This window comes from Tympanuchus pallidicinctus, unplaced genomic scaffold, assembly GCF_026119805.1.
Source record: "Tympanuchus pallidicinctus isolate F22 unplaced genomic scaffold, pur_lepc_1.0 scaffold41, whole genome shotgun sequence".
Classification (NCBI taxonomy): domain Eukaryota; kingdom Metazoa; phylum Chordata; class Aves; order Galliformes; family Phasianidae; genus Tympanuchus; species Tympanuchus pallidicinctus.
In genome coordinates this window covers 823,237-831,427 of record NW_026294760.1, presented here as the reverse complement: position 1 = coordinate 831,427, position 8,191 = coordinate 823,237, and the positions used below count along the sequence as shown (strand labels likewise).

Genomic DNA, 8,191 nt, shown 5'->3' with positions numbered 1-8,191 from the left:
CCTCTGTGCTCTTCTGCAGGACGCGATGGCAGATGAAGATTCTTGCAATAATGTGATAATTGCACAAGCATTAGCAATGTCTACAGAGAGGATGGGAGAGGAGGGAGGGTTGGACTCCTGCTGCAGGGCTCAGCACTGGGCTGGGGACTCCCTGTGCTCCCATTGCTCCTTGGTGCCCCCCGCCCCATGGTGCCCCTCAGCTCAGAGCTATGGGCAGCACTGAACTCCAGGTCCCTCCCAGCAGCTCCAGCCATGACACATGCACAAAGGCACCTTTTTATAGGTAGGAAATTATAGGTGCCATGACTTCAAAGGCTTTTGCAACAAGAGCTTTCCCTTTGATAAGTGACAGCATCATTAATGGTGATTTATTACACGGGCTATTTCGACAAACAGAAATAACCAGTTTCTTTTCATTTGGCGCGGTGGTTCATTTTGCTCTGGGCTACCCAGACATACAAGGTGGCTGCTAACAGCTGTTTTACTGCTGGTAAGACATCTCATTTATTAACTTGTCATCATGTGTCATAAAGTTTAGCAAAATGCTAGATGATTGTGTACTTAAGCCAGGTAATTACCCCATTATTAAGGCTGCCTCCTTTATTTATTTGCTCTTCTGGTGGTTTGTTCCTACCTTTGCTCTACATACTGCCTTAGTCACAGGGCACGGGGATGCACTGCCTTGTAATTAGTGCTATGTTGGCCTCCACGCTGCATTTAGGACATGAAAGGTGTCCTGCTGGCTCATGGGGATGGGAACACAGCACCGGGGTGATGCTGCTCAGAGGGGTTTCATGCCCCCAGGGCTGCCTCCTGCTCCCACCTCTGAGCACCACGAACACGGCCATAACAGCAGAAAGAGCTGGGAAAACACCTGTGTTGAAGGTGTCCAAGAGCTGGACGCCAGGGAGCACAGGGCAGCATGCTGCCATGGACTTGGATGGTGGTCATTGGCTCCACGTAGCTTTTTTGTGCTGTACTGTGGTGCCATACAAAGATTTGTCTTCTTGGGCAATGAGAGACTTGGGTGCTGCCAGGGATTCCAGCATCACCTTGTCCCGCTGTCCCAGAAGTTGCCCTGAGTTCTTTGGGTGATGTTTCTCCCAGAGGTGCTGCGGATTCAATTTCTGTAGCTCCCCAAGGTGCACCATGAGAGATTTTCTGCAGTCTTTCTCGAGGAGCTGGTGCTCTTTTAATACAGGAGAGTGTATGTTTGGCCATGGCCACGTGGAAGGAAAGATGTGCTCCCAGGGATCAGAGGCAGTTGAGAAACACAGTAGCCGTGCACAGGGAGAGCCTCCACCCATCACTTATTAAAATACCATTTTTAGTACAAAGAGATGTTAGAAGTGAAAATGGGTGAAATACCTCTTACATCCCCCATTGATTTCCCGGGATATTTACAACTGTGGTGCTATTGATCTCCCCAAAGTGCTGGATGTTCTCACTCGTTATGTATGACGCTCACAGTGAGAAAGTATTTTCGGCAAAGAGACCATGAGCACGACAGAAACATTGATCCATGAAGATCAGGGCTGTAGCAGCAGCATTGCCCCCAGATCCCCCCACAAAGCGGTGCTGAGCATCACCCAACAGCTGCCCCAGCCCTGTCCCTTCCAGGAGCACAACAGCAGCAGTGGTGCTTCCCTGCTCTCATCTCACAGGTCCAAACCCCTGTGGCTCCACTTTGGGCTGAGCCACTGTCACTGCTTCTCCTTGAACCACAGCAGGAGGGACAAGAAGGCTGTATGTTCAAGTCAAGTTCAGGAGCTCTGCAGAAGCTCCTATCTCAAGTACTGCGCTCAAGCATCAGCCCAAGGGGCAGATAAAGGCTGTGGGTCACTCTGCTTCCCTGAAACTGCCCAAGGATGGCAGAGACAAAGCATCATCCTCATCCCCAAGACACCCACATCCCCAAGTCACCTACATCCCTGAGGCAGGAGAGGTGCTGGGTACAATCTCCTATCGTCTGCAGCATGGGCTGGCTCCTGGCTGCCCTGCCTGCTGGAGCCCCTCGCTGTGATGGTGTGGGGATGGGGAAGGAGCCTCCAGCTTGTGGTTCTCCACTCAGGGGGGGAATTTCCCTAGGACCACTGCTTTGATATTGGGTCAAAATGCCCTCCCAGCAAAGGGCACAAGTGGGGTTTTCTCGCTGTAAGAGCACACCCCATGTGCTGCCACCACTTCGCAGCCTTGCAGCCAGTGGCCGGGGTGAGGTTCCCATTTCCAGACCCAGCAGCTGGAAACTGACCCCAGTTCTGGTGAGCGCAGTCCCGGGCGCTGCCTCCAAGCGCGGTTTCCAGCAAAGAGCCAGAGGGAGCGGGGCGCAGGAAACCGCGTGGTGTAAAGTTTCTGGAGATCCTTTTGCCGCTGTGTCAGCCCCAATTACATCAGTCAGAGCGCATTATGTGGCTGGCGGGCTCTAATGGGAAGTGACAGATGTGACGGGGCGCGGGCAGGAGCTGGAACCAGCACTGCGATCCCTAGGGATGGGTCCCCCCTCCCCTCCTTGGGCTGCATGAAGCTCTCCCGAAGAAAAATCCACCACTGAGATTCAGAGGGGATTCTCACCTGCTATCCATCCTCCCTGACCTTCGAGGTCTGCGGTTATCGACGTTTTGCTCCAACCGAGTCAATATCAACTTGGAGGGCCGATAGACAATAGGAAATAATAAGCAGCGTACAGTTAGTATTGATTTATGATGATTTGGGTCTTTTTGCGTGAGTTTCTCCCATGCAAAGCAGCTCTCAGTCTGCAGGGTTTGTGTGTATGTTAGCTCTGAAAGATGTGGATGAGAGTAAAGGAGATTTGCTGCAAGCTTACAAATATCTTGTAAAGAACACGAGGAGTGAGTTACAGCCACCTGGTGTAGAGAGTTGTGCAGGTCCTAAAAACACTCAAAAATATTGAATTAAGTGAACCCCACTGCTTCCCTTCCAGCAAGGCACTTAGAAAGAGCTTGGAAACAGCATCAGGTCCCATTGGAGGTGGGATGATGGTGTGTGAGCTGCAAACAGGAATCAACTTTGTGAAACATCAAGAGAAATGGCCAAAACGGATGAGAAGCATTTTCTTCTTCGCCTCCCTGGAGGGGAACACTTTGTGCTGTGCAGTGGGGTTGGTATGGAGATGTCCCTGCAGTGGGGCTGCCTGTGTCCCCATCACCACCCCAGCCCAGCAGCTCTTTGGGGTGGGCGTTTTCCTCCTCACTGTTGTCAGGATGTTTACAGAGCTCAGAATCAGTCCGGAACCCAGAGATGTTCAGCACTGTGCTGATGGGGTCAAGAGGCTGTGGATGTGTGTTGCACCCCCAACAGGCAATGTGAGCTGCCAGAGCCAACGTGGGCTCCCAAACCCATGGTAACATCTCTAAATCTGGGAGTCACCATCCTAAACTCAGGGTGCCATTCCCAAACGTGAGGGTAACATTCCCAAACCTGGGTTCAACCTTCCCAAACCGACAGCAATTGTTCCCAAAACTGGAGATAACATTCCCAAATTGGGGAATAATATTCCCAAACCTGGGAATAACATTCCCAAAGTGGTGATAGCCTTTAGCTGAGCCCTGCACCCTCAGCGCTGCAGCGGCATTCCCTGCCCGGCTCCCTTGCTGGCACGGAGGCAGATCTGAGGAGCTGCAGGAAGTACATTTGTTATTGGGAACGCTTTGATATTTCACATGTGAAATGTCTGCATGCTGGAGGAGTTCAGGCATCTGGCAGGAAATTACCATGAATCCTGTTTCTCTCTGCAGTCACACACACGCACACCGCTCTCCTTCCCTTTCCCTTCTCCTTTCCTCGCCCCGTACGTGCGCCTTCCCCTTTCCTCACCCAGACCCCAGGGAGCATCCCCAACCCCATGCCCTAGAAGCACCTCTGACCCCGATTCCCTTCCCCAGCCCCAACAAGCAGCATGAGAACAGGTTTTCAAGGAACACAGAAGGGGTTTTGGGGCAGCACACCGGGCTCTTTGTGCACCTCTCCCTCTGTTCTGTCTGCTTGGAGAGCCCTGCAAGCCCCGGGGTGGCTCTTCATGTTGCTTCCTGCCCTCTGCACTATCGCTCACATCGGGCTGCTGTCAGGTGGCTCTGCTCCATATCACGCAGTGCGGCCCTTGCCAAAAAAATTATGACAGTATTAAATGATTTTATTACAGTAAACTGCAGATTGCACAGTGTAAACACAGGTGGTGCAACACACCTCGCTTTCAACTGTATCCATGCCAGCAGGAAGGGTAGGATCTGACCCCACGTGGGGTCTCCCCCTGTGCCAGGACCCTCTGAACCTCAGCTTCTCTGGGCTGTGTTTTGGGGCAGGTTTGTGACCCAGTTTGGGAACGGCCCTGGAGGTTGTGGGGTCAGAGGAGAGTGAAGAATTCCTGCCCTCCCTAGAACCAATGGGGCTGCATTTTGCACAGGGCTTTAAGTTCTGTGGTGTTTGTTCCAGAGGGGGAGGAAAATCCAAAGGGGGATGAACGCAGTCCCACACTGTGACCTGCTTTGGGTTTGCCCTGGAGAACTCGGCACACCGTGGGGTGTGCTTCTCTGGAATCAGGCAAAAAGAGAAAATCCCATTGGATGCTACCAAAAAAGAGCAGCTTGAGGGTGGTAGAAACTCCACGGCTGCATCCAGGGACAGGAGATGGTGGCATGAGGTTTGTGGCATGGAGCTCAACACACAGAGCTCAAGACATGGAGCTGGTTGCACGGAGCTCAATATATGGAGTCCCTGGAGGGACAGGAGCAATACCAAGGCTGGATGTGAACAGAGGCCCTTTGAGCACCAGCCCTGACTCATGCAGAACTGCCTGCAGGAAGGACAGCCCCCGTCTGCCCTCTCCCTGCTTTGCCCAAAGTGCTCTGGAGTGCGGGCTGTCTTTTTCCCCCTCTCCTTTTGCTTTTACAGGTTTCATTTTGGCTTTGATTCCAACAAGTTTACTGACAGATTACTTCATTTTAACTCTATGGCTTTCCTGTCTTGTGGGAGGCATATTTCTAAGTATCATATTTATCAAAAGGACTGTGCAAAAACAAGGGCCAGAATTACTCTTTTGATGGTTCCCCCAATAAGTACAACGCAATAAATTTTTTGGGGGAAAGGAAACCCGAGTGGAGACCTTCAGAGCTGGGTCTGGGTGTGGGGCACGGGCACAGCTCCTCCCGCCCCGGGGGGGGGATGCATTTCCCCCCCTGTGACTTTAAATCAGAGCAGCATTTCCATAAATCACGCTGAACACTTATTTATTGGACATAGTTTTGGGGCTCTTAAAGCACGGAAAATAAATTTAATGGAGCGTTTGGAGCATTTCTCCAATCTTTTGAGGGATTACTTGGGGAATTTGTCAACGGAGCCAAGCACAGCAGCTTGATCCAGAGAGATGGGAAAGAAATTATGGGAGATACTCTACAAAGGCCCAGGTGTACCCTAAATCACATCAAAAAAGATTAATGTCAAGGCATTGCTTGCCAGCAGAGTTGATTGGCAGCACTGCAGCTTATTTAATAAACTATCATTTTAGCCAGAGGGTGACTTTAATCTGAATTACATTTTCTTGTTTTGTTGTACGCCACACCAAGCGATTTATTGGAGGCTGTTGCATACCTCTTAACCTCAAACACTGCAAGAAAGAAGACGGGAAGCCTACAGAGCCCCGAGAACCTGGAGCCAGCAAACCCTGCTCATTCCCTGGGCCGGGAGCTCTGCAGTGTGCCGAACTGAGCCACAGCAAAGGGCCCCGAGGCTGCCCTGCCCCTCTGCAGCTCTTCTCCCTTTTGAAGCCATGAGGAATTTCGCAGAGATTTCCAAAGCCTTTGGGGAGACCTTATGGAAATGTGCAGCTGGGGGAGACCGGAGCGCCCAGGGGCCCCTTAAGTAACGTTTGTGCAAACGGACAAAGAAATCCTAACTAATAATGAGCCCCGTTCCAAGGTTATGATTGAGTTTTTCCCCTGTTCTGCTTGATATTTCTGCCAAAGAAAGAAAAATCCTCGCTGAAGTCTAGCAGGAAATCCAATAAAATTTCTTCAAAAGATGGGTCTGACATTGAAAAATAGCAAAATTATAAAAGTAGGCCTCAGAAAAGAAAAGGGGAGAGTTATTATATCTGGCACCTAGCGAGGGCCCAGAGCTCCCTCTCCAAATGAGCCATCACAGATTGAAAGTGTTTAGCTTCCCGTTGATTAAATACGGTGAAGGACCCGAGGCGTGCCAAGCCTTGGGGATCGAAAGTTTGTTTTCAGTCAGAATGTGTTTTCAGTCAATGGAAAAAATGGTCGGCCTGCGCCGGGGTATGTAACTGAGAAGCCTCAGGTTTGGAGTGAGTAATGGCTGTGATGCAGAAATGCAGGAGGGTTGTTAATCATCCGACCCCAGCCCCCGTAACTCAACTCAGCAACTCCTACGACTTTGGAAGTCGTGGGTTTTTTTTCCTTTTGCTCTTTTAAAATCTGTGTATATACGTGTGTGTCTGTCTGTATGTATTTATATATATATAGAAAGGTTGTTTTCCTACATTTTGGTTTTTTTTGCTCTTGTTAGTATTGCCACCTTTCCCTCAGTGGTCCAGCAGACATGGGGCTCTGTGCTCCTGCCTGGGAGCCCTCCCTGCCCTTGGGATGGGGAGTGGGATGGGGAATGGGGTGGGAAATGGGACGGGGAATGGGTTGGGAAATGGGATGGGGAATGGGTTGGGAAATGGGATGGGGAATGGGTTGGGAAATGGAATGGAGAATGGGCAGGGGGGAGTGAGTGGCACGGGTAGCGTGGCACCTTCCACTGATCCCTGCTGGCAAAGGTTGGGAAATGGCTCTCCTGGAGAGGGCTGCGGGGAACTGCACCTCCCTGCAGACAGAGGGGGCCATTGAAAATATCCTCCCCCCCTCTTTATTTACTTATTTGTGGCAGAAGAGGAACCATTTCATTGCTAGGTTGGGCCACCCGGCTTAGAGCAAAGGCTGCGGCTCGTCACCGCTGTGAGCCGTGCACCGGGAGATGCTCGGGGCCAGGGACAAGCAATGCTCAGTCTGCAGGAGCCAACAACCCCTTTCATAGGGAAAGCTGGGCAGATGGGAAGGATCAAACAGACCTCCGTGTCCCCTGGGGTGAGAGCAGGGCAGGGCTCGGGTTCAGCACCAGGTCAACAGGTCACTGCTGAGGGGAACATGGGGTGGCTCTGGGGACATGAGGTGGCTGTGGGGACACGGAGTGGCTCCTGGGATGTGGTTCAAAGGCCATACAACAGCACTTGCTGCATAGGAAGGCTGCATAAATCATCCCTACAGTCTCCTGTACCAGCTCCCTCCCCAACCTCCCCATCGTCCCCATCCTCCTCTTCTTCCCCATCCCTCTCCATCCCTCTGGATCCATGGTGGCCTTCTCCACAAGCTCCTCCCCACCACCTTCCCACTCCCCTCCATTCCTTTCTTACCCCCACATAAGGTGCCTTTATCCATTAACATCGTTTGCCAGGCTGCTTCTCATTAGATAGCCAACAAATTCCAGGAAGACAGGACACCCACTGGGCCTAAATGAAATTAGAGAACAGAGCAGTGCTACAAGTGGTTTAATTCAAATTATAGCAAGACGTTATTGCCAACTGCAAGTGCTCAGAACCATGAGTCAGACCCCCACAAGGAATGAGACAGGCTTAAAAAAAACATGACTTGTTAAGTATATAATTAACTTTGGGGTTATTTTTATTTACCTTCCAGTTTTTAGCCTTCAGGAGTCAAATTCCTGAGCTTGAATGAGTGCTGGAAACCACTAAAGATCAAAGAGAGGGGAAGAAGAAGAGAAATCTCCCACACTCCCATGATGTTGGGGACTGAAAACCCCACCACGTGTCCTGGGAATGGAGATAGCATCTCTGGAGCTAGGATTGGTGTGGAAATCAAAGCCCAATGCTCCTCCAAGTCAGGAGCTGTGGGCAATGCAAGCATAACCCTCAGAGGACCTCTGGAACAAAGCAGAGTGCACTGCTCCAAAGCAAGCTCCATGCTCTTCATTGAGTCAGAGAACCATTGAAGTTGGAAAAGACCATTGAGATCATCCAGTCCAACCATCTTGTAGGTCTGCTCATGGGACTTTGATCAGGGAGCATTGTGAACCACACGCGTGAGCCAGGGGCATGGAGATGCTGCAACGGTGCATGGGCCTCATCCACCTGCATGGCTCTGCAGAGAGTAAATCA

General features: G+C 51.1%; 1 long non-coding RNA gene across 1 annotated transcript; it reads right to left on the bottom strand.

Moving 5' to 3' along the window:
* Window positions 1-330: 330 nt before the first annotated feature.
* On the bottom strand, window positions 331-7,604 carry LOC128090005 (uncharacterized). The gene is made up of 4 exons (XR_008210758.1): window positions 7,430-7,604; window positions 3,966-4,116; window positions 2,572-2,642; window positions 331-1,309 (listed from the first exon to the last, which is right to left on the bottom strand). It is a non-coding gene; the product is annotated as an uncharacterized LOC128090005 (long non-coding RNA).
* Between the last annotated feature and the right edge of the window lie 587 nt (window positions 7,605-8,191).